Genomic DNA, 24,831 nt, shown 5'->3' with positions numbered 1-24,831 from the left:
CATGTTTTCCATGAAGGCAGTGCTTTGTGCCAGGCCCATAAAAACCCCCTGGGACTGGCTAATGCTGAATTATCAATGGGAAGCAAAGGGGCCATGAAGCTGTGAGTGGGAAGTCACCTTAACTAACTTGGGGATATCTCATGTGACTGGCCTGCCCCACTGACTTTGTTAAGGAAAGCACTGTAACTGTAAGGGAGTGTGAATACAAAAGTTTTGGGTGGCTTTTGGCATTTTGCTTTGTGTCCAATATTATGTATTCCTTCTGACAAGTGTGGGCCAAAGGGCTGTGTGATTTTAGGTAAACAAGTAACCAAAGTTTCATCTAATAGTGACCTGCACATTTGTAGGTGGACAGGCTCACTTGTGAACGGTCAGGTGAGTCCAGGCAAGGTTAGAGAAGCATTTTTGGTGTTCCTTTGAACTTTGTTGTCCCAGTGCCCCAAATATGGGGCGTAATTCATAACATAGTTCCTACTGCCTGCATGTTTTTTTTTTTTTTTTTAAATCAACATGCACTTTTCCCTGTGTGATACAATTTCTGTGCTATCTTTATGGCTGGTTTCTTATAGAATTTAAGATTCACTGTTTTCTTTTTTTGTAAACATTTTTTAATGTTTATTTATTTTTGAGAGAGAGAGAGAGAGAGAGAGAGAGAGAGAGAGAGAGAGAGAAAACGCGTGCACAAGTGGGGGAGGGGCAGAGAAGGAAACACAGAATCCGAAGCAGGCTCCAGGCTCTGAGTGGTCAGCACAGAGCTGGACACGGGGCTCGAACTCACAAACCAAGAGATCATGACCTGAGCGGAGGTCAGATGCTCAACCGATTGGGCCACCCAGGCATCCCAAGATTGACTGTTTTCAAGACTTAAAACAGTATTTCTTACTAATTAGAATACTGTTTTGCTTTTTGCTTTTGTGGTTTTCCAAACCCAGGCAGGCACTGACAGAGTTGTCTGCAGGAAGCTGCTGCAGATGTGGGAAGAGTATGAAGAAAGTGTGAAGCCGGAGGAGGAGTGAGGCCCCCCCACCCCTCGCCTGCTCGGTAGAGGCTGGCTGGGTTGGCAGCGGCCTGACAGCCTCAAGGCCTGAGGGCACACTGCTCATTTGGGCCCAGGCCAGGGCTGCAGCAGAACCTTCATCTTGTTAGTATCTGCCTCTTACTCTTTAACCCAGAAGTTGTGTTCCACGTAGATGGACTAGAGGGAGAACCTCAGAAAGTCTTGTTTCTTCTGTACTTGCACGTGGAGGTTGTGGAGATTGTGGAGATTGGTGAAGACAATCTGACAAGATTGTGTGGCATGGTTCAGAGCAGGGTGACCTGTGACTCTTTGGGGAGTCCTGCTCTGGTTGCTGGACTCAAGGGACTCCAGCCCCACTATGGCTTCTAGGCCAATGTCCACCAGACTAACCCAAGTTCCCTTTGTAGAATTTTGACAACTCCCCACTAGTATATTCAGAAAAAAACGTACTGGGTGTTATGGGCTGAATTGTGTCCTCCCCACCCCCCATTCTTTTGTTGAAGTCCTAACCCCTAGTACCTCAGAATGTGACTATATTTGGAGACAGGACCTTTAAAGAAGTAGTTCAGTTTATTTAGTTTTTAAAAATTTTTTTTTTAATTTGTTTTTGAGAGAAAAAGAGATAGAGCACAAGCAGGAGAAGGGCAGAGAGAGAGAGAGAGGGAGACACAGAATCCAAAGCAGGCTCCAGGCTTCAAGCTGTCAGCACAGAGCCCAACGCGGGGCTTGAACCCATGAACCGTGAGATCATGACCTGAGCTGAAGTTGGGTGCTTAACCGACTGAGCCACCCAGGCACCCCAGAAGTAGTTTAGTTTAAATGAGGAGATTTAGTGAGTCCTAATCCGATGATACCGTGACTGGTATCCTTATAAGAAGAGGAGATTAGGACACAGCTGCACACAAGGGGGAAGACTTTGTGAAGGCCCAGGGAGCAGGTGGCCATCCACAAGCTGAGGAGAGAGGCCTCAGAAGAAACCAACTTTGCTGACACCTCAGTCTCTCAGACTTCTGGCCTTGAGAACTGCGAGGAAATAACATTTCTCTCGTTTAAGACACCTAGCCTGTGGTATTGCTGACAGCACAGCCCTAGAAAACGAACATACTGGGTCCAGTGCTCCTTCTTTTTCTGGCAACTATGAGCTTCTCAGCCAATTCTAGGTGCTCTGTTCCTTTTGCAGTTCTTAGTGAGCTCTCAAAGGACATTGCTCTTCTCGCCCATCGGTTTTTATCTTCTTTAATTATAGAAGTATAATTGATATACAATGTTATATTAGTTTCAGATGTACAACATATTGATTCGACAATTCTATATATTACTCAATGCCACCATGCTATGTATAGTCACCATCTGTCACCAAACAACATTATTACAATATTATTAACTATATTCCCTATGCTGCTCTTTTCATCTCTATGACTTATTTATTTCATAACTGGAAGTTTATACCTCTTAATCCCCTTTATCTATTTCACTCATTCCCTCCTCTGCCCACCCTTCCCCTCTGGCAACCATCTGCTTGTTCTTTGTTTACATGTCCATTTTTGTTGTTGTTTTTTGTTTGTTTGTTTTGTCTTTTTAGATTCCACATCTAAGTGAAATCATACCTCGCCAATCAAATTTTGCCACAGAGTTTTACCTCACTTTTTTATTCTTTGCATTCTTTTCCTCCTGATGTGCTGGGAAAACCTGGGACCGGAGGTTAAAAGACTGAAGCCAAGAACATTGCTGTCAAGCTGTGACCTTGGGGAGGTCACAGAAGTGCCAGGGCCTCAGACTCCTGGCCTATAAACCAGTGGTGGAGCTGGTGCTTGCTAAAGTCCCTCCCTAGCTCTGAAAGATACTCCCAAGTCTTCCATTAACCTCCCTGGGTACTCTAGAGAGCTCTGCCTTTTCTCAGGTTGCTGATTTCTCCCCATCATAAAGTAGCTAGAAAATTCCTTCTTGCTAATATCTGTAAGGGTGGCCAGTAGAAAGAAGGTCCTTTCAGAGCTCATATATGCTAGTGAGAGAACCAGGAGTCATAGTTCCAATTCCTGGGGGGAGACCCCAAATCTTAGAGCTGTCAGTTAAATTCCCAATTAGACAAATTGATGAATTACTTTTTCTTCAACATAGGCAATGGTTGAAGTTAAATGTTCCTTGAAAACTGGATGATCACGGAGATCTAAAATAGTGCAAAAACCAATTTGTGAGCAGCAAGTCCTGTGAACCTAGCACCTACTCCAGGGAAGCTCTGCCATTTTGGCAGTATGGCTCGGCCTACGGTTTGGTGTTGAGCCTTGGTCCAAATGAAGCATGGATCTTCCTCCTTTCCCCCATTCCGTGTGCAGCCACTGAATCCAGCCTTGGAACTCTTTATCAGCTTACCTATTGTGCCTGTTATAACAGGTACTGGCCCATGTGTCATTGTGGCACACACTTTGAGCTCATTCTAGGATTTATTCACCTGAAATTGGAGGCCACTAACCATTTTCCTGATGAATGTCCAGTGGCTTCTTGTTTTGCTAATGTGCCCCTCTTTAATTCTGTTTAGCTCGATGCAGCTTCATAAATTTAAGTTCTTCCTATGTATTCAGAACCACAAGGATATACAGTGTCACATACAAAAGGACTACATGACGCAGTCCTAGACCCCAGAGAGCTTACAGTTTTCCCAGGAAGATAAGATACATACGTGAAACAATCTGAGAATGGTGAAGATGAAAAGCGCAATAGTCTCTGTTAGGCTGAATAGAGGCTCAAGTGCTCAAATTGATAATTGAGTCAGTAAGTTTCAGGACTGGGGAGAAAGGGGAGAAATTAGAGATGACTGCAATTTTAGGAAAGACTTCAAAGAGCAAATGAGAGCCTTGATCTGTTCTTGGCATTTTAGGAGACAAGTGATAGTAGTTTATGCGGACATCTCAGGCCTTGGAGGATCCGAAGAACCCCCTGGACTCATGGAAGTGAGATGTTGAATTAAGAGAGAGGGATCTTAGGAGAGGTAAGAACTAGCAGAGAGAAGGGCCAGAGATGGAAAGTGGACTTGAAAAAGCAGCCTGTTTAATTTGGACTGTGTGAGATGGTTTCCAAATAAACACCCTTCCCCTTTCTCCATTCCATACCTTTTTCACTTTCCAGACCCTGATGTCATGACTCAGCACAGCTGCAGTTATGTATCTTTTCCTTTCCGCTCGAACCCCTTCAGCTAAACTACCACTTTGTTGGCACCCAAAATTGTGTGCACTGCCAGTGGAGCAGACGAGAGATTGATTTTGGACTGTCAACCCTGACAGAAAGTGGAGGGCCACTCCATGGCTTCCTCTGAGGAAGGCCGCTAAAAAAAGCGGTGTGGGATGGGTCTTCTGAGAGGGTAGAATTTGCAAAAGCCTTTTCTAAAAAATGGACACGGAAAGACCCTCATCCTTTCTAAATCAGTCTGAACTCTGACCCCCTTCCGATGGGAGTTCCAGAGTTCATTGCCCTCCAGTGGGACAGGGATGGCACTGGTAGGAGTTAATGTGCTGGTTTACCTGGTAAGGTCTGAGGGCTCAAGGGAAGAGAGGGATGCCGATGTGGCAACAGCTACCAAGCTATCATAGGAAACCAGCAATTTAACAGGAGAGAACAGATTTTTCTTCTTTACCCTGACAGGAGAATCACTTCCTTAGAGAATGCCAGGAGCCATTGGTAACAGGTAACTTTGTTACTGAGAATATCATCAAGAAGAATTTGGGTGGGCTTTGGTCTTTCTTAGGTGGTGGAATGGACGCATGACCTAAGGAGGGTGTCATTAAGATGATTTAGATGATGGGGCGCCTGGGTGGCTTGGTCGGTTGAGTGTCCGACTTCGGCTCAGGTCATGATCTCGCGGTCCATGAGTTCGAGCCCCGCGTTGGGCTCTGTGCTGACAGCTCAGAGCCTGGAGCCTGTTTCCGATTCTGTGTCTCCCTCTCTCTGTGACCCTCCCCCGTTCATGCTCTGTCTCTCTCTGTCTCAAAAATAAATAAAAACGTTTAAAAAAAAAAAAGATGATTTAGATGATTGCTTTAGAGGCCTTGGAAAAGTACCCTCCTAGAGCACTGGAATGTTCCTGTGAATTAATTCACCTATGCCCATCTCCTTCCAAGACAAGTGTGAGAAGGGGAGGCAGACCCATAGAGGGAAGACCACAAATGGATAGAAAACACACTTTCCTTTCACCCTGCTGCTTCCATCTGCGTTATTCTTGGGCAGGTAAGTGTTCCCATGGCTGGTCACCACTTTAGTTCTGGTCTGATGTACTAGCACACCAGGAAGAGATGACCTTTGTGGCCCAGTCAACCCAGAAAGGCAGTTTTGCTGCCTACCAGAAAATAACTGAGTAATCCAGGTATGACAGGATTTGAGCTAGATGTCTCTCCTTGTGGAATGTTGATATAAGGAGGAAAAAAAGGCAATTCACTGATTTTGTTACCTTGTGAGAGACAGTACAGCATGGTGCTTAAGAGCATGGGCTTTGGGCTCACTTGACTCACATCTTGTGTCCATTGCTTAAGAGCTATATGCCCTAGGCCAAGTTTCTTACCTTCTCCAAGCCTCAGTTTCTTCACCAGTAAAACAGGGATAATAGTACAGATCTAAAAGTTGTTTTAAGAACTTGATGAGAGGGGCGCCTGGGTGGCGCAGTCGGTCAAGCGCCCGACTTCAGCCAGGTCACGATCTCGCGGTCCGTGAGTTTGAGCCCCGCGTCAGGCTCTGGGCTGATGGCTCAGAGCCTGGAGCCTGTTTCCGATTCTGTGTCTCCCTCTCTCTCTGACCCTCCCCCGTTCATGCTCTGTCTCTCTCTGTCCCAAAAATAAATAAACGTTGAAAAAAAAATTAAAAAAAAAAAAAAAGAACTTGATGAGATAATTTATGTGTAGCACATTGTGGTCAATCAGTAAATAATAGCCGTTACTAATAATTATTGCTTATATAAGATTTGGAGAGAAAAGATATTTGGTGACTTTAATGAAATGGGCCATTTGTCAAAGAAGTTCTTTATAGTACCCATTACTAACAACAGACAAATAAATGTCAAAAACCCTGGGAAGAGATATGAATAGGGCAGATGCCCTTGACCTCCTCTATGACCACATGGCAATAACCTTTGGCCACTGGGTAGCTGGCTAAAGCTGGCTACCTGGCTTTCCTTACCCCATGACCAACGAAAGGACAGTACCCTTTGTCTTGCTGGTAGTGTCTGACTTGGAAACTGTACTATATCCACTCAAAGAATATTTACTGACCTCCTGCTGTGTGCCAGACACTGTTGTAAGAGTTGGGGATCCAGCAGTAACCAATGTCCTTGACTCCATGGAACATACATAGAAGTACCTACATGTAAGCAAATAACAAGGTCATTTCTGATAGTGATGAGGGCTATGGAACATCTTTTCCTCCAGAGTCATGTGTTGAAGGCTTTGCCACAGCAAAGACCTCTGCTGATGGTGAATGTGGCTTTCAAGGCCACCAGGGCTGATTCCACTGTGCCTATCTGTGCACACACAGGACTCCAGGGCAAAGCTTCTGACTTGTGAGACATAAGGGCCCCCAGGTCCTCTGAAATACAGAGCTCCACTCATTGTGGGAGAGCCTTGGAAAATCCTTTTTCCCTCCTCTTGGGATCATGTTTTCAAACAACTCAGTGCTTTCCTGTCTCTCCCACTTGCATAGATCGCTGTTATTTGGAAGCTTAAAAAAATGCGTAGAGGCCTTGGGATTACATGTTTCTTAGTCAAACAGAAATATATTCCCCATTTTTAGCCTCCACGCAGAAAAGTATCTCTGGAAACATACACTTACCAATGCCAAATGCCCAGGAGTCAGGAAAAGCGATACCTGCCAAAGCTTTAAAGTTGGATTTTCATCCAAAGTGAAAATTAGGGAGCTGGCTCTGCTGAGCTTTGGATCTGTGACACAGGAAGCTGAGCGGGCCCTGAACTAGAGGTCAAGGGAGCCCAGGTTCTCTGGAAGTTATTAGTCATGTTACATTGGGCAAATTGCTGCATATCTCTGGGGCTGTTTCCTCATATGTCAACTGGGACAATTCGAGAGTTGTTGTGGGGGTAAAATAAGGTAATGCATCTATTTGCATGATCCATCCAACACCCTGGCTTCTTCATTCCTTGACCTCACCTCCAAAAATCTTTCTGCAACCCAGCTTGGCCTTCCATTGTCTTGGTTACCTAGATCACACCGTCACCAGCAACTGCTCTTAGTCTAAAATTTGGTTTCAAGGATTCTCTTCTCTGAGAATGATCTAGTCTTCCTCTGGCTCTCTGGCACCCATACTGAAGAATTCCCTGATCCCCTCAGGACCACCCGTCCATTGCCCCTATGGTTCTGTCATTATTCCTCTCTCCCTTTGGCCTCACTTCCTTTCTTGTCTACTCTAGAATCAGCAGTTGATCATAACCACTCCTTCTCTTCTCTTACATTTTCCTTGCACAATCACAGCTGTAGTTGAACCCAACTATTCACCTTGTTGCAGCTGAATGTAGCTGGGGTGAATCACACAATGGGGTTATTTCCCCCCCCATTTCAATGTCATGACCCCTTACCTTAAATGAGCATTCACCGCAGTCTAGCTACCCCATTATGTTGCCCTAGTATGGTGGCTTTTAAATTCACCCAGGTGGTGAATAGTCTCTTCTCTTTTCTTAAAACTCCTCTGTGTCTTCCCCTGCCTACCTCTGCTGATGAACCTTACCTCTTAATTCAAAGAGAATTGAAGGACTTGGACAGAAACTCCTACATCTTTCTGCCATCCGATCTACCAACCTCTTCGGACCCGTACTCACATTATCCATCTTCCCTCTCACCACACTCCCCTCACCACAGAGGGGAGTCTGCCCATTTTTGCCTGGATTCCTCCCTTTCTCAGCAACTTCACTCCTGTGCTTGACTCACCTTCTTTCAACACATCAGTCTTCTTTCTCCTGGATCCGTTTCCCAAAGTATAAACGTCCTCTAATATAGCTCACCTTAAAACAAAACAAAATATATTCATTTTGACCATGCATCCTCCTGCCATCCAGTCCTTTGCTCCCTCTTGGTGAAAACCTTCTAGGGAGTTGTCTACACTCCCTGCCTTCGCTCAGTCACCTCACATTTGCTCTTCAGCCCACCTCTGTCTGGATTCTGCCTCTACTGTTTCACTGAAGCAGCTGTGTCTGGGTTGGCAATAATGTCCATGCTGCCAACACAGTGGTCACTCTTCTGTTTGTCCTCTTACTGGACTGTTTATCAGCATCCAACAGGGTTACCTCCCTCCTCCTGCTGGAAATAATCACCCCTTTTAGCTTCCCTGATATGCCCTCTTTTGGTTTGCTTTTAAACCTTCTGGCAGCCCCTTCCCTGTCCCCTTGGTCTCATCTGCATATTACCAAGTGCCACCAATATGCTGATGACTCCCTAATTAATATCTTCAGCTTTGACTTTTTCGTTGAACTCCAGATTCAAACATACAAACAAACGAGACATCTTCACCAGGACATCCATAAGCCATCTCAAATGTTAACTTTCCAGAACAGAACTAAGGACTCCTCCCCAAACTGATTCTTTTCCAGCGTTTCCTACTTTGGGTTAATTTGGCTGATTCTCTTCCCCTGGTCTATGAGCTCTTTTGGGGTGCTTATTCGTCACTGTATTTGAAAAATCCTCAGTGTGTAGTAAGTGTTGGTGCTTGTAAATAGCTGTTGAGTGAGGGAATGAAGGAAAGAAGGCATGTGGTTCATCTTCAGCTACATGCCATGGAGAAGGGAGGTCTCTGGTGTCATGGAGAAAGACCTGCATCCACACTGTCCCTGGGTGAGGCAGATACCAGGCTCTTGTTTGCCCCCTCTTAGGTGAAGGAAAGTAAACCAGTGAGTGGCAGTTAGGGTAAGACACTGTATGTCTTCTGTCATAGGTGGGGATCTCTGGTGGCAAGGGCTCCTCCTCCCAGGAAACCTGTGGAACTCACCTGTGCACAGGTGAGGTCATTTGACAGTGCACCTGTAAAAACGGGGTTAACCACGGCTTGCTTTGCCTTGTCTTATTGCCTTGCTCCACCCTAGCATGGCGGCCTGTGCTGTTTCCAAAACATCTGCCTAAGGGTGGGTGATGGGTGCGCTTGGACAAAGCTCCAGAGACTAGGCCTGATTTTGGCAAACAAGCCTCTAGCAGTGGTTCTCGAACTTGACTGCACTTTGCAATCATGTGGGAGTTTTTTGAAAGACATGGATGCCTGGGCCCATCCCCAGAGATTTTGCTTTAATTGGTTTTGGAGGTGGGGGGGACCATGATTGGTATTTTTAAAAGGCTTCTAGGTGAGGGGCACCTGGGTGGCTCACTGGGTTAAGCATCCGACTTGATTTCAGTTCAGGTCATGACCTCGCAGTTCATGAGACCGAGCCCTGCATCAGGCTCTGCACTGACAGCATAGAGGATGCTTGGGATTCTGTCTCTCCTCTCTCTCTGCCCCTCCTCCGTGCTCTCTCTCTCCTTCAAAATAAATAGGGGTGCCTGGGTGGCTCAGTCGGTTAAACGTCTGACTTTGTCTCAGGTCATGATCTCACAGCTCGTGAGTTCAAGCCTCATGTCGGGCTCTGTGCTGACAACTCAGAGCCTGGAGCCTGCTTCAGATTCTGTGTCTCCCTCTCTCCACCCCTCTCCTGCTCTCACTCTCTCTCTCTCTCAAAAATAAACAAATATTTAAAATTAAAAAAAACAAACAAACAAACAAAATAAATAAATAAACATTAAAAAAAAAGCTCCTCGGTGATTCTAATGTGCAGCCAGTCTGAGAACTTTGTTCTAAATGGATTAGATGGAATGTTCCTTTCTTGCTCAAATGGGAAGAAAGAGCCTTGCCTGCAAAGGGGCAGAGGGCTGGTAGCTCTGGAGGCTCTAGGCATACCCCCTCTCCCCTGCCCCCACCCCCCCATATCTGGGGGCCTCATCAGGACTTTTACTCCAAGTCAGGGGTCAGCACACTTTTTAAAAAATGTTTATTTATTTTTGAGAGAGAGAGAGAGAGAGAGAGAGAGAGAGAGCGAGCAGGCAGGGGAGGGGCAGATAGAGGAGACCGAGGATCCAAAGCGGGCTCCACACTGACCACAGACAGCTCCATGCAGAGCTTGAACCCACGAACTGCAAGATCACCACCTGAGCTGAAGTTGGATGCTTAACTGATTGAGCCACCCAGGTGCCCTAGGGGACAGCACACTTTTAATGCAAAGGGCCGGACAGTAAATATGGTAATGTTCCAGGGGCCATTTGGTCTGAGTCATAGCTACTTAATTTTGCTGTTGTAGTGGGAAAATAGCCGTATGCAATATGTAAATACACAGGCACAGCTGTGTTCCAAAAAACTTCATTTATGGCCACTGAAATTGGAATTTTACACAATTTTCACTTGTCATGAAATAGTCTTCTTTTGGTTTTTTCCAGCGATAAAAAAATGTAAAAACCATTCTTCGTTTGTGCATCATATGCAAGAGTGTGGTGGCCTGGATTTGGCCTTCCAGTTCCCTCCTCCAAGAGACGAGTGGCCGCCTCTCTCCACAGCTTGAGAAATGGCAGATGCCTTCCCAACTTCCCCTTCCTGGCCTTTCCCATTTCTCCACAGGCAATGGTCTGCAAACCAGCTCTTCCCACAAGGAGAGTCAATCAAGATAGGAATCCTACTTTATTTCCCCAGGCATTTTGTCCTGAACAAAAGGTGCTCATGTACTCCAGCAGGTGATTGTTAGGAAAGATACTTAGATTTTGAGCTCTTTGAGTCATGGATTTTCTCTAAGGAGCTGAGGACATTGTAGCAAGAACTATGAATGGACACTCTTATGGTATCCTCAGGAAGGAGGAAGCAGCCAGAGAGAAACTTCAAGTACCGTGAGAGAGTGTAACTAGAGTCTAGGTGTGTCATTTGTTAGTCCTATCTTCCCTAACCAGATTGAGTTTGGAGCAGACACTGTTGGATGAGGCCTATGTTCTACTTCCTGCTGTCCACCTTCCATGTCTTCAGAGGGGTCCCATGTCCAGCTCCACAGGGTAAACCATAAGTAGTTTAAGTCAAGAAATAGATACCAAAGAAATAGTCCCTTTTCTCCTTCTGGTCGTTGTCTTGTATGCCTGTTGATGCCTGGAACTGTGGCAGCTATATTGGGACCATGAGGCAAGTTAGTCTGAGCAGGACCCACCGAGGATAGTAGAGCAGAAAGGTGGAAGTAACGTTGGTCTTTGATGACATCATTGTGCCACTGAATGAATCTACTCTGGAGCTGCCCTACTCTGGACTTCTTGTCATGTAAGTTAAATTTTCCTCTTGCTTAAAGTCATTTGTAATAGGGTTTTCTATTTCTTATAACTGAAAACATTAAGCCTCATACAGAGGTCTGGAATGATATGTTCTTCACAGCACCCAATACTGGGCACATGATGGGTTCCTAGTTGATTGATCAAGGGAACAATTTAAAATGCATGCGTCCAATTATTACCTAGCAAAACAATTTTTTATAAGGAAGTCCCTCTGTAAAAGGGTTGCCTTCTTCCAGCATCTCTGGCAGGATAGCCATCTCCTATTTATTTTGCTTGAAGTCTTAGTGATATGTAACAATAATTAGGAGGCCTGAAGCCCCTTTCAGGTGAAGAGCATATAGATCATGAACTGACCCAAGCTGGTAACCAAGGCTTTGTTGGTGAATTCAGCATCTTTTGAGAATCCCATAACTCTGAGAGAAGGATTAATAAAATCAGCTCATAATGAATCAATTGGATATTTGCAGTCACCTTGGTAACAGTAGGTTCTACTTTATAGTTTGAGATCAAACTGAATTCTAATTGCTTTGGCTGCTTAACAAATTATTCCAAAATTTAGTGATATAAACTACCATTTATAATGATCACAGATTTTGTGAGTCAGGAATTCAGACAGGGCACAGTGGGGAGACTCACCTTGGTGGGGCAGCTTGAAGCCCGGTGCTAGAATCATTTGAAATATCACTCGGGGTGCCTTGGTGGCTCAGTTGGTTAAGTGTACGACTTTGGCTCAGGTCATGATCTCATACTTCATGAGTTCAGGCCCTGTGTCAGGCTCTGAGCTGACAGCTTGGAGCCTGGAGCCTGCTTCGGATTCTGTGTCTCCCTCTCTCTCTGCCCCTCCCCTGCTCACTCTCCGTCTCTCAAAAATAAATAAACTTTAAAAAAAAGAAAGAAACATCACGTGCTCACCCACTCACAGGCTTGCTTGTCGATGCTGGGAAGATTCAAGATCTGAGGGCTCCTCTAACCTCTCTCTCCATGTGTCTCTCTATCTGGTCTCTCCAGTAGGGCAGTTTCAGGGTAGTTGGACTTCTTACATGTCAGCTCAGACTCCAAAGTGCAGGTCTGGAGAAAGAGAGCAAGATGGAAACCATGGTAACTTTTATAACCTTGTCTCAAAAGTTGTGTAGCATCAATCCACTTCATTCTACTGCTCAAGGAGTACAAAGTTCTGCTTAAGTTCAAGGGGAGGGAACATAGACTCCATTTCTTGATGGAGGAGTGTCAACGTTATATTACATTGTAAGAAGGCTATGTGGGATGGGATATGAACTGGTTCATGCTCCATCCTGGACATTCACCATTTCTCCAGGGCCTGTGGGGATTCCAGGATGTGGAGGCAAAGAAATATGAGGTAGGAATGCCCTGCGGCTGACACCTCTGCCGGTCTGCACCCATATAATGATAGTGCCTGCTCTCAGAGTGGTTTGTTCCCAGTGGAGCTTGGATGAGTTACTAATAATTTACTGAGAGAGTTCCTTCAGGTTCCTTCCTGTCTCACAAAAAGGGATGCAGATCTGCGTTTCAAGAGAGCTCAGGCTGAAGTCAAATCCAGAGGAAGCCCTGGTGCTTGGTAACTGGAATCTTCTTTCAGCTGTTGCCACAGATTTGAGTGGTTGTTAAGAGGCCAAAAAAACGAATCAAAAGGCTGATGCTGCCTGTGCATGAATTTTTAGAGTTTATGAAGCGCTTCAAGCTACATGTTTTATTGACAGATCATTTTAAACAAGCATTTGAAGTTCATTTCAGCCCAGTAAGCAAACAATCAGTTACTGGAAACACAGAGATGAAAGGAAGAGGAAACTGCCAGGTAGAGAAAGCTGAGTGGGGGTGGGCCAGAGGGGTGAGGGTGGGGCTGGTGTGGGGGAGGGGTGAGGCTGGTGGAGGAGGCAGGGAGATGTCCCAGTGCACTTTTAGGAGGCGGGCGCAGAGCCTGACTCTGCTTCCCCTGGGGAGCAGAGAGCAGAAATGCAAACAGATTACACCCAACTCAAAACAATGATGCTAGAGAGAAAAATCTCTGTGTCTTGAATGAGGAGGAAAAGGAATGTCCCTTTCATCAGCATCCCTTTAAACACAATGAACCCAAATCATTTCCTATAACTTAAGCATTGCTGCAGTGAAACTAACATCACCATACTGGTGACAAGAAACTTTTTCATGTCACCTAGGTAACAGTATTGAAAATAAGATACTATTTAACCTAGTACTGGAAGTCTTAGCCTCTGCAATCAGACCACAAAAAGAAAAGGGAAATCAGCAAGGAAGAAGTCAAACTTTCACTATTTGCAGATGACATGATACTGTATTAAAAAACCCAAAAGACTCCGCCAAAAAATTGCTAGAATTAATACATGAATTCAGCAAAGTTGCAGGATATAAAATCAATGTGCAGAAATCTGTTGCATTTGTATACACCAATAATGAAGAAACAGAAAAACAAATCAAAGAAATGATCCCATTTGCAATTGTACCAAAACAATAAGATACCGAGGAATGAGCCTAACTACAGAGATAAAAGATCTATACTCTGAAAACTATAGAACACTTGTGAAAGAAATTGAAGAGGACACAAAGAAATAAAAAAACATCCCATGCTCATCCATTGGAAGAATATTGTTAAAATGTCTATGCTACCCAAAGCAATTTACACATTTAACTCAATCCCTATCAAAATACCACCAGCATTTTTTTTGCAGAGCTAGAACAAACAATCCTAAAATTTGTACGGAACCACAAAAGAACCTGAATAGCCAAAGCAATCCTTTGAATCCTTTGAAACACAGAACTGGAGGTGTCACGATTCCAGATTTCAAGCTGTGGTCACTGTAATCCTCAAGACAGTATGGTACTGGCACAAAAACAGACACATAGATCAATGGAACAGGACAGAAAACCCAGAAATAGACCCACAACTATATGGTCAACTAATCTTCAACGAAGCAGGAAAGAATATCCAATGGAAAAAATGTCTCTTCAACAAATGGTGTTGGGAAAACCGGAAGGCAACATGTAGAAGAATGAAACTGGACCACTTTCTTACACCTTACAAAAATAAATTCAGAATGGATGAAAGACCTAAATGTGAGATAGGAAACCATCAAACCCCTACAGGAAAACACAGGCAGAAACCTCTTTGACCTTGGCCACAGCAACTTCTTACTTGACATGTCTCCAGAGGTAAGGGAAACAAAAGCAAACACGAACTACTGGGACCCCATCAAGATAAAGGCTTCTGCACAGCAAAGGAAACAATCAACAAAACTAAAAGGCAGCCTATGGAATGGGAGAAAATATTTGCAAATGACATATCTGAAAAAGGTTAGTACCCAAAATCTATAAAGAACCTGTCAGACTAAACACCCAAAAAACAAATAACCCAGGTAAGAAATGGGCGGAAGACATGAATACTTTTTCAAAGAAGACATCCAGATGGCTAACAGACACATGAAAAGATGCTCAGCATCACTCATTATCAGGGAAATATAAATCAAAACCACATTGAGATACCACCTCACACCTGTCAGAATGGCTAAAATGAACAACACAAAAAAACAACAGGTACATTTATATGTATATATACGTACATATATGTATGTGTGTGTGTATATATACTTATACATATATATATATGATGGAATATTAGTAGTCATCAAAAAGAATGACATCTTGCCATTTGCAGTGATGTGGATGGAGCTAGAATGTATTTTGCTAAGTGAAATAAGTAAATCAGAGAAAGACAAATACCATATGATTTCACTCATATGTGGAATTTAAGAAACAAAACAGATGAACATTTGGGAAGGGGGGGTGGGAAAGAGAATAGAGGGAAACAAACCACAAGAGACTCTTAATGATAGAGAACAAACTATGGGTTGATGGAAAGAGGTGGGTGGGAGTTGTGGGTACTAAGGAGGGCACTTGTTATGATGAGCACTGGGTGTTGTATGTAAGTGATGAATCGCTGAATTCTACTCATGAAACCAGTATTGCACTATATATTAACTAAAATTCAAGTTAAAAAAAGGAAAAAAAAAAAAACAACCCGAACAGAATAGATGGAGAGTGAATTCCTAAAGGTAAAAATGCTGAATAGAGCAACTTGATGTGGAAGACCTAATTAGTCTCAAGAAATATTGATGCTTGGGTTCAGCTAAATGGAAGGGTAAGTCATGTCTAGGAGGTCCTGGAAGCCAATATCTGGCCCAGAAGTAATGGGAGTTGTTTAGGATGTGTTGAATAGCAAGTCTCCCTAAACTAGGGCCTAAGCTGAATTTGAAAGTATGTATAATTTTAAGACTGGCAGAGCTAGTCACTGTGAAGGCCTGATAAATCTCACCTAATGGAAGAGTCAAAGGCTAGAGCCCTGGGAATAAAGGCCTGAAACAGGAAGATCAAGTTAGAGCTGCCATAGACTGGAGTCCAAGGTCACCCAGAGTCTGACCCAGAGGACAGGAGGGGGTTTTGCTGGATTTTGGCACTATAAATGCTCTGATAGGTTGGAATGCAGGCCCTCACACACTTGGGTATCATCAAAATGGGACAACAATCCTTTTCAGTCAAGATGGCTGATACCAAGGAACTCAAAAGAACAGGAGTGATGCCCCCTTAGGGACAGTGCGAGATACTGGGGGATAGGTGACCACTGAGAGCAGTGTACGAGGAAAGGTTCGTCTCAAACCAGAAAGGAAACTGAGGAGGGTTAAGTGATTGTCTAGGTAGGGGTGGGTTGTCTCCATTACTGTGATCTCAAGCTAGGATGGCCTGAGATCCATGGACTATGTTACATTATATGTATATAGTATTTGTTGACTTGTATAAATGCATATAGCTGATATACATAATTCTGTGTCTTTTCTTTCTGAGTGCAGGGAAAGCCCTGGGCGACAGCGTGCTAGCAACATCCTGTGCTTTAGCTGTAGGGAGAGAGAAGGTGGTGAGGGGTCTTGTGCAACCTGGCTTATCATCCTGCACATCCCATTAGAAGATTGCAGGGTTTTGGTCTTTCAGGTCTGGCCTGAAAGAACTTAGCATTAATGTGAGAAATCCAAAGTTTCCAAGTGTCTCTCCCCAATCTTCAACTTTTAAGACCTAATTATAAAACTTAAACACTGGTTCATGTTGAATAAGCCTTCTCTCTTAAATATTCTAATTTGGTTTATTTCATTTGAATGTTCCTAACTGCCTTCCTATTTAAACCATCTATATTTGCTTTTTAAATATGGAGACTTTTGATGGTTGAGAAACTTCTAAGATCCTATTCCCACAAAATGTTCCTTAAAGAGGCATCAGTGAGTGTAAAGAAACACCAGTGGGCAGGTTTTCATTTAGCTTGGACCCTATGGGAAAAGTTAACTGTCCCTAGAAAGCAACACTGGGCTCTGAGCCAAGCAATAGGTAGTGGAGGAGAAGATAACCATTCACTGGAGGCAGCCAGTCCCTGGCTCTGGGCTCTCAAAGATAACTCTTACGAGGTTCTGTTCTGTGAAAAATAAAGGTCACATTAGTCCTGGGGAGAGTTTAGAGAAAGGAATATAGGGCTCAGGAATAAACAAAGAATTAAAGGTAAGTTTCTCCATGGTCAAGCGTAGGAATGCTCTTTTTTATTTTTTATTTATTTTTTATTTTTAAAATTTTTTTAATGTTTATTTATTTTTGAGACAGAGAGAGACAGAGCATGAACAGGGGAGGGGCAGAGAGAGAGGGAGACACAGAATCTGAAACAGGCTCCAGGCTCTGAGCGGTCAGCACAGAGCCTGACGCGGGGCTCGAACCCACGGACCGTGAGATCATGACCCGAGCCTAAGTCGGACGCTTAACCGACCGAGCCACCCAGGCGCCCCTAGGAATGCTCTTTTTTAAAAAATATTTTCATAAATTCTCACAAAAAGGTAATACCCAGTTACATGTGTATTTTTTTTTTTACAGGATTCCAGCAACATTTATAAAGTAATGGGGTACTTCGTATGTTATGGTCATTCTTCTTGGTGCATCACATGTGTTAATTCTCCACCCTTACAAGTTGTGTGATGCTGAGCAAGGACTTCATCAACCTGGGTCTCTGTTTCCACATCTGTAAAATGGGGGTAGTAATAGCATCTCCCTTATAGGGTGGATGTGAGGATTAAAACATAATGGCTACCATTTATTGAATGTATTGAATTCTTACCACATGCCAGTTATTATTCTAACTCCTTTACATGATGACCTCATTTTATTTTATTTTACTAAAAAGTTTTTTTTAATGCTTATTTTTGAGAGAGACAGAGTGTGAGTGGGGGAGGGGCCGAGAGAGAGAGGGAGACACAGAATCCCAAACAGGTTCCAGGCTCTGAGCTGTCAGCCAGAGCCCAATGCGGGGCTCCAACTCATGAACCGTGAGGTCATGACCTAAGCCAAAGTTGGACACTTAACTGACTGAGCCACCCAGGTGCCCCTTAAAAAATTTTTTTTAACGTAATGATCTCATTTAAAAAATCTGAATACATGGGGTGCCTGGGTGGCTCAGTCGGTTGAGAGTCAGATTCTTGATTTTGGCTCAGGTTATGATCTCACGGTTCTCGAGTTCGAGTCCCAAGTTGAGCTCTGCACTGATCATGAGGATCCTGCCTGGGATTCCCTCTATCTCCCTCTCTCTCTGCTCCTCCCCCACTCTCTTTCTCTCTCAAAATAAATAAATAAACATTAAAAAAATAAAAAGCTGTATACAGGAATGTGTAAATAAATATTTTATGAAGGTAAAATTGCATAGTACATATTACTTTGTAAGTTACTTTTTCATTTAACAAAATAACTGGGACATTTTGTCTGTGTCATTAAGTATTCTTCTCTCTCACAATTTTAGTGACTTCACAGAAAGCCATAATATTCATGTATTATAATTTATTCAACCAATTCCCTTTGGATGTAGTTTCTATCTTTTATCTATTAGAAACACTTTGATGAACAACCTCCGAGGTGAAATTTCTCCTACATCCATCATGATTTCCTCAGTGTAATTGTCTAGAAGAGGAATAGCTGAATATGCATTTAAAACAATGTCCTATGCTCTTTAGGCAACTTGTGTCCATCCATCCATATTTCTACTAGCAGCTCAGGTAAGAGGCTCTGTGCTCCCCACTCACTCACCATGGGTGGCCTTCTGCCTAAAATTGACAGTTTGATAGTGGAAAATCAGTGTCTCCCTGTCATATTAACATACATTTCTTCAGTTTTTGGAGATTGATCTTCACCTGGGTTGGTTTTCATTTTGCAGTTATATTTTCTTTTGTTTTTCTTAAAAAATTTTAAAAAAATTTTTTAATGTTTTTATTTATTTTTGAGACAGAGAGAGACAGAGCATGAGCAGGGGAGAGGCAGAGAGAGAGGGAGGCACAGAATCTGAAGCAGGCTCCAGGCTCTGAGCTGTCAGCACAGAGCCCGACGTGGGGCTCGAACTCATGGACTGTGAGATCGTGACCTGAGCTGAAGTCGGACGCTTAAGCGACTGAGCCACCCAGGCACCCCTAAAATTTTTTTTTTAATGTTTATTTATTTTTGAGAGAGAGAGAGACCGAGTGCAAGTGGGGGAGGGGCAGAGACAGAGAGAGACACACACAGAATCCAAAGCAGGCTCCAGGCCCTGAGCTGTCAGCAACAGAGCCTGATGCAGGACTTGAGCCCATGAACCGTGAGGTCATGATCTGAGCTGAAGTCGGATGCTTAACCGAGCCACCCAGGCGCACCTCATTTTGCAGTTATATTTTCATATACGCCCTACGTTATTTCCTCACGGCGATTCTTAGATGTGAAATTTCTGAGTCAAAGGAAACACCTATTTTTATGGCTTTTATTATGGTGCCAAATTACATTTCCTCAGTAGAGTAGGGGAATACTCACTTCCCCAAACTCTAACCAACATCTGGTATTATTATTGCTATTATCACTATTATGTATTTACGAATTCAGTTATGCAATATGTCAGAACTAGAGGTGGGATATCAGGAGCAGACGTCACATCAGCCGTGACAGGGTGCAGTGTCCTTGAGTCTCCTGTCGGTCACACATTTAACTCTTTAGTTGCTGGATTATGGGGGTGTGACACAGGGTGCCAGGGCAGCCAGTGTGGTGGGGGAACACAGGGCTCTGGGCAGCAGCTCTTTATTAAGCAGTCTGGAGGGATTATGCCGTGTGGATAGAGAGTATGGCTTTACCAGCAACACCTGTTGCATATCAGTCCTGGTCACGGCTCTCAAGCACATCTCTTTCATTATTTATGAAGTTGAATGCCATTTATTGACCATTGGCATGGTTTTCTTTTGTCAGTTACATGTTTATGCTCCCTTTCTATTTTTTTTTAATGACTGGTATAAACATTTTATTTTTTATTTTTTAACGTTTTATTTATTTTTGAGACAGAGAGAGACAGAGCATGAACGGGGGAGGAGCAGAGAGAGAGAGAGACACACAGAATCGGAAGCAGGCTCCAGGCTCTGAGCCATCAGCCCAGAGCCCGACGCGGGGCTCGAACTCACGGACCGCGATATCGTGACCTGAGCTGAAGTCGGACGCTTAACCGACTGAGCCACCCAGGTGCCCCTGGTATAAACATTTTATAGATGGACTGCCATATATGTTGGAAATATTTTACCCAGTTTTTATGTATCTTTCAACTTGGGTTAAGGTTTGTTTTCTCCCTATGAAGAGATTTTAAAAATACTTTAGATGTTAGTCATATTTGATCAGTCTTCTTCCTTTTACGGTTTTTGCCTTTGGCATCATGCTAATAAACCTTTTCTTTTCACCAAGATAAAGTGTGTTTACTTTTTATCTCATAAATTCATTTTATACATTTACATCTTTGTCTAAGATTTTTTTTTTTCAACGTTTATTTATTTTTGGGACAGAGAGAGACAGAGCATGAACGGGGGAGGGGCAGAGAGAGAGGGAGACACAGAATCGGAAACAGGCTCCAGGCTCTGAACCATCAGCCCAGAGCCTGACGCGGGGCTCGAACTCACGGACCGCGAGATCGTGACCTGGCTGAAGTCGGACGCTTAACCGACTGCGCCACCCAGGCGCCCCTTTGTCTAAGATTTATGCTGATATATGGTATAAGGTACGGATAAAGTTCTTCCCTCTGCCCCAAAGTTTTAATCAGGTGCCTCCTACCATTTGCTTGAGGTGATTTATGATGACATATCTATCTAACATTTGTAGGTACTTGGGTATGTTTCTGGACTGTCTATCCTGTTTTGCTGATTTGTTGGTCTGTTTCTCTACCATACCACATTGTTTTCAATCTTTTAGTTTTGTGGCCTATTTTAATATGTGATAGGGTGAGAACTAAATAAACTGCATTTTCAAATATTTCTTTGCTATTTTATCTCTGTTATTTTCTAGCGGAACTTCAAAATCATGACGTCAAGTTGCAAGAAATTCCATGTGCTTTTCAGTTGGTATTAAAACAAACTCACACATTATTTTGAAGGAATTGATGTCCTTCCAAAACACATCTTCTAATTTTGAGCAGTACTTCTCCTATGCTCTATTTCCTTGATTCTAAGACACCACCAAGTAAGAGCCACGTCATTAATCTGACAACAGATTTTTGAAAACAAAATATTATGTTACATTCAGAATTTAATGATCCTTCTAAGTCACTTTTATCCATGGATAAAGGTGCAGTCACAGCGGCAGGCTCCCCCACTCTCCCCAGTCCCTGGCTTAAGCAATCAGGAAATTGATTATCTTACATGTATGGAGGTTCTGAGGTCAAACACGCTTGACCCAGGGCTGGTTGATTCAGCCAACCAACAATGTCATCAAGGTCCCAGCTTGTGTCTGTCTTTCTTCTCTGCCACCTCGACTCTGCTGGCTTCCCCTTCAGGCTGCTGGCAGGTGGCTGGAGCAGTCCCAGCATTGCATCCGGACACAGCAACATCCAGATAGTTAGGGGCTGTCTCTCAGTTTTTTTCATAGGAAGGAGGAATTTTCCAAGAAGCTTCATGGCTTTTCTTTTTCTTTTTCATTGCAAGAATAGGGTCACCAGGCCACTCTGAAGCTAATCGCTCTTGGGGGATGGAGGCCACCATAATTGTTTAAGGCCAAACAGAATTACCATGGAGGTGGTGGTGGTTGTTCATAATTGGAGATCTTGGGTTTTGAAGTCTAAGAAGACAAGCAGGAGGGGAAGCACAAAATACCTGCTTATTAAATTGCCTAATCTGGTTAAACTCTCAGTTTTGTTGAGTTAATATTATTGGAAATTAAAAAAATGTCTTTTGGAAGTCAGCTGGGAGCTTTTGAGAGATGGATAGTCAGCGTCTCATGGATAATTCTTTACAACTGGCATGACTTGATCGCCCCAATGTCTCTTAGCTTTGGAAATTTTAGTCTATTCTGAGGGGACTAGTTAACTGAGTTGCTTTGTATGTGGCAGGAAAGGTTCTACATTGCACAGCTTTCTGTGTCAGTGCTTCATCATGATGTCGTTGTTTTTCAAAGGTATTTTAATTGGTAATTAGGGATATAGACTTAAAAGAGTGAATGGTGCTAAAAATGCAAATATTCAACTGAAGTAAGAGTCTGATGAACAAATACTTTTATGCATGGGTAATTCTCCATATGCATGGCATATAACAACAGCATTTTAATTTATTTCTCTGCCTGGTGGCAGGTTAGGTTTCTTTTGACATTGATAGGAAGATAGTATCTTGATTTCCACAACACTAAAATGTGAAAAATCCTGTATTTTGGAATGGAGGCAGAAAAATAGAATAGTGGTTTATATGCTATGTCGGGTCACAGAATCAGTCTTAAAATCCATCCTGATTAATTGACTGACACTAAAAGGAGGTAATTTAATAGGGTGAGATGTTAAGCCACACACTTTTAAAAAAATAATTGGGGGGCGCCTGGGTGGCTCAGTCGGTTGAGCGGCCGACTTCGGCTCAGGTCATGATCTCGCGGTCCGTGAGTTTGAGCCCCGCATCAGGCTCTGTGCTGACAGCTCAGAGCCTGGAGCCTGTTTCAGATTCTGTGTCTCCCTCTCTCGACCCTCCCCTGTTCATGCTCTGTCTCTCCCTGTCTCAAAAATAAATAAACGTTAAAAAAAATTAAATAATTGGTATGATGTGGGGAATAACTCTTAACAACAGTACACTTGAAAAAAATCTGAAGGATTTTCATGACATCAAATTCAATGTGAGCTATATAATGCAGTGGATAGTAGCTGGATAATATTCAGATATTAATTATTTTCACCCTTTGTATTCCCCTTTCCCATCTCTATAACGAGGCAAATAGTTTTCAGAAAGCCTAATCTTTTAGGAGAACTCAATCTAAGGAGCTTGAAGGGAGAAGGGTAATTCAGGGCGGAGCCAGGGAAGACAGGTATCTTCCCCCAAGCTGGAGATTTCTCCAGATGACAGGGGGTAGAGAGCAGTTGGACCCCAGAGAATGGCCTGGATTCCATGCACATGGGCCTTTTGGTGGCCTCAAAATAAAGGATCCTTTACCCTTGTGTGGCACAGTACCAGCATGGTCAGCATGGAGTCCTTGGATTCGGAGGGCCATGGGAACGGGGGGCAATGAGCCTTTCAGGGGAAACCTGTGGGGACAGATGGCTGATGACCAAGGGCTTTCCTCCTCTCCTACCCCAGTGATTTTCTGGCACTGACTGCATAGAATCCTGGAACTCTGACCTCACTCTGAAGAAGAACACATCAAAGAAAATCGAGTTAAATTTTATGCCATCCTGTTGGGAAGCGGGCATGGAATCAGGAACCAAGTTATAAGAAATAAAGAAGGGAGATTTCTTGCACACTTGTGCTTGGCCACAAGATACCTACAGCTCATAATCTCGGGCTGAACTCACCGTGGCAGTCCAGCTATGACATAACCCACTGACCTATGCACTGGGACACTGCATTTCATTCCAGGGTTTTAAGTACACAAGCAAAAGGCAGTTCTTTCATTCTCTAGGGCATGCTCCAGATGCCCTCTGCCGCCTCAGTCAACCCCCTGGGAGTGGCTCAAGGACACAGAACTCACAGGGTCTTCTTGCTGGGGCTTGGTCTCTTTTTGGATGAGGCTTGTTCTCCTCTTGTGGGGTCTGTGTGAGAAGATGCTCCAGCAGCTTCTGCTGGCCTGGGAAGCTGGGAAAACCTGAGGAGGATCAGTTTTACTCTGACCTTTTACTCTGAGCCTTCTTTTTCTCTCTGGAAAGGACTGAGTTTAAGTGTGGGCCTTGGGAAAAACGGCCCAGAAGGCAACTCCATTTGGTTTTAAAACACAGCCTTAGGCTCATAGCTGGAGGCTCAGAGCTGCACACACTTCAGTCCAGCTCACCAGGAGACCAACTGGAGCTTGGGGCAAAAGTGTTATTGAATCAGGTGATTTGAAGGAGGCTGACAGAGTGGTGTGATCTTGGTAAGTGGGAAGACCGTCATCCCTATGGCCTAACAAGTCTGTTTCACTACTATAAAGTCTGTGAGAGACCAGTCCCAAGATGGAGATTCACTTCCCTCACACATAGGCAGAGACCAGTTCTATCAGCCTGCACTCCTGTTTATGGCAAGTCCCACCAAAAATCTGAGACTCTCAGGCCGTCACCACCCAGAAAACCTATCTCTGCAAGGTAGCTCTGTATATTCCTAATCTGACCAATCTCCTACCTCTCTCTGCCCCCAGTCCTCTTACTGTGCCTTCTGGAACTCTTGGCCTGTCACCAGAAAAACTGCTTGTGACTTCAACCCTTGCATTGGATGGAACTTGACTTTGTTCAAGGAAAACCTGGCTATCTCCAGGTTCTTTCTGCATCTTTCTTAAGGCAACTGGGGTGCACAGGTTGGGTAGGAGTCCTCCTTGTTCCTCATAGCCATGTACAGGCAGTTTCTCCCTCTTTCTTCCTCAGAACTGCCCCCCCACCCCCAGTCTCCATGAAGCATCAGACTCTACTCACAGGCTATCCCTCTTTCTTGAAGTCACTCACCCACCTTCACTCATTCCCCCTTCTTCACTGGGATTTCAGTGCATAGCTCACTGTTTTTCTCTCCACTACTGCTCCCATTAAGCCTTCTTGGTGACTTTAACCAGTCCTTGTGACCTCATCTCCTTCCCCTCTCAGCCCTCTAACCAACTGAACTAATTGTTCTCTTCAAAACCAACCTAGTTCCTTCTAAGGGTCTTTGCATGGGCTGTTTTTCTTTTTCTTTTTTCTTAACATTTATTCATTTTTGAGAGGCAGAGTGTGAGCGGGGGGAAAGGCAGAGAGAGAGGGAGACACAGAGTCTGAAGTAGGCTCCAGGCTCTGAGCTGTTAGCACAGAGCCCGGTGCAGGGTTCAAACTCATGAGGTGTGGGATCATGACCTGAGTGCATGGGCTGTTTTTTAGTATACTTGCCTCACACAGTCTCATGCCTCTCTCTCGCTTCATTCAGATATTAAGAATTCACTTACAAGTGAGACCTTCTTTGACCATCCTCTCTAAGATAGACAACCCAATCCCATGGCTTTTTAGCCTC

The 24,831-nt window shown here is 43.8% G+C and overlaps 1 pseudogene; it reads left to right on the top strand.

The window, feature by feature from the left end:
- Positions 1-24,831, top strand: part of LOC121019133 (ARL14 effector protein-like) — a 60,710-nt pseudogene that overhangs the window by 22,072 nt on the left and 13,807 nt on the right.

This window comes from Herpailurus yagouaroundi, unplaced genomic scaffold (genome assembly GCF_014898765.1).
Source record: "Herpailurus yagouaroundi ecotype Mexico unplaced genomic scaffold, PumYag 221, whole genome shotgun sequence".
Classification (NCBI taxonomy): Eukaryota; Metazoa; Chordata; class Mammalia; order Carnivora; family Felidae; genus Herpailurus; species Herpailurus yagouaroundi.
Note: the sequence above shows the minus strand (reverse complement) of the source record. Positions and strands in the feature narration are given on the sequence as shown.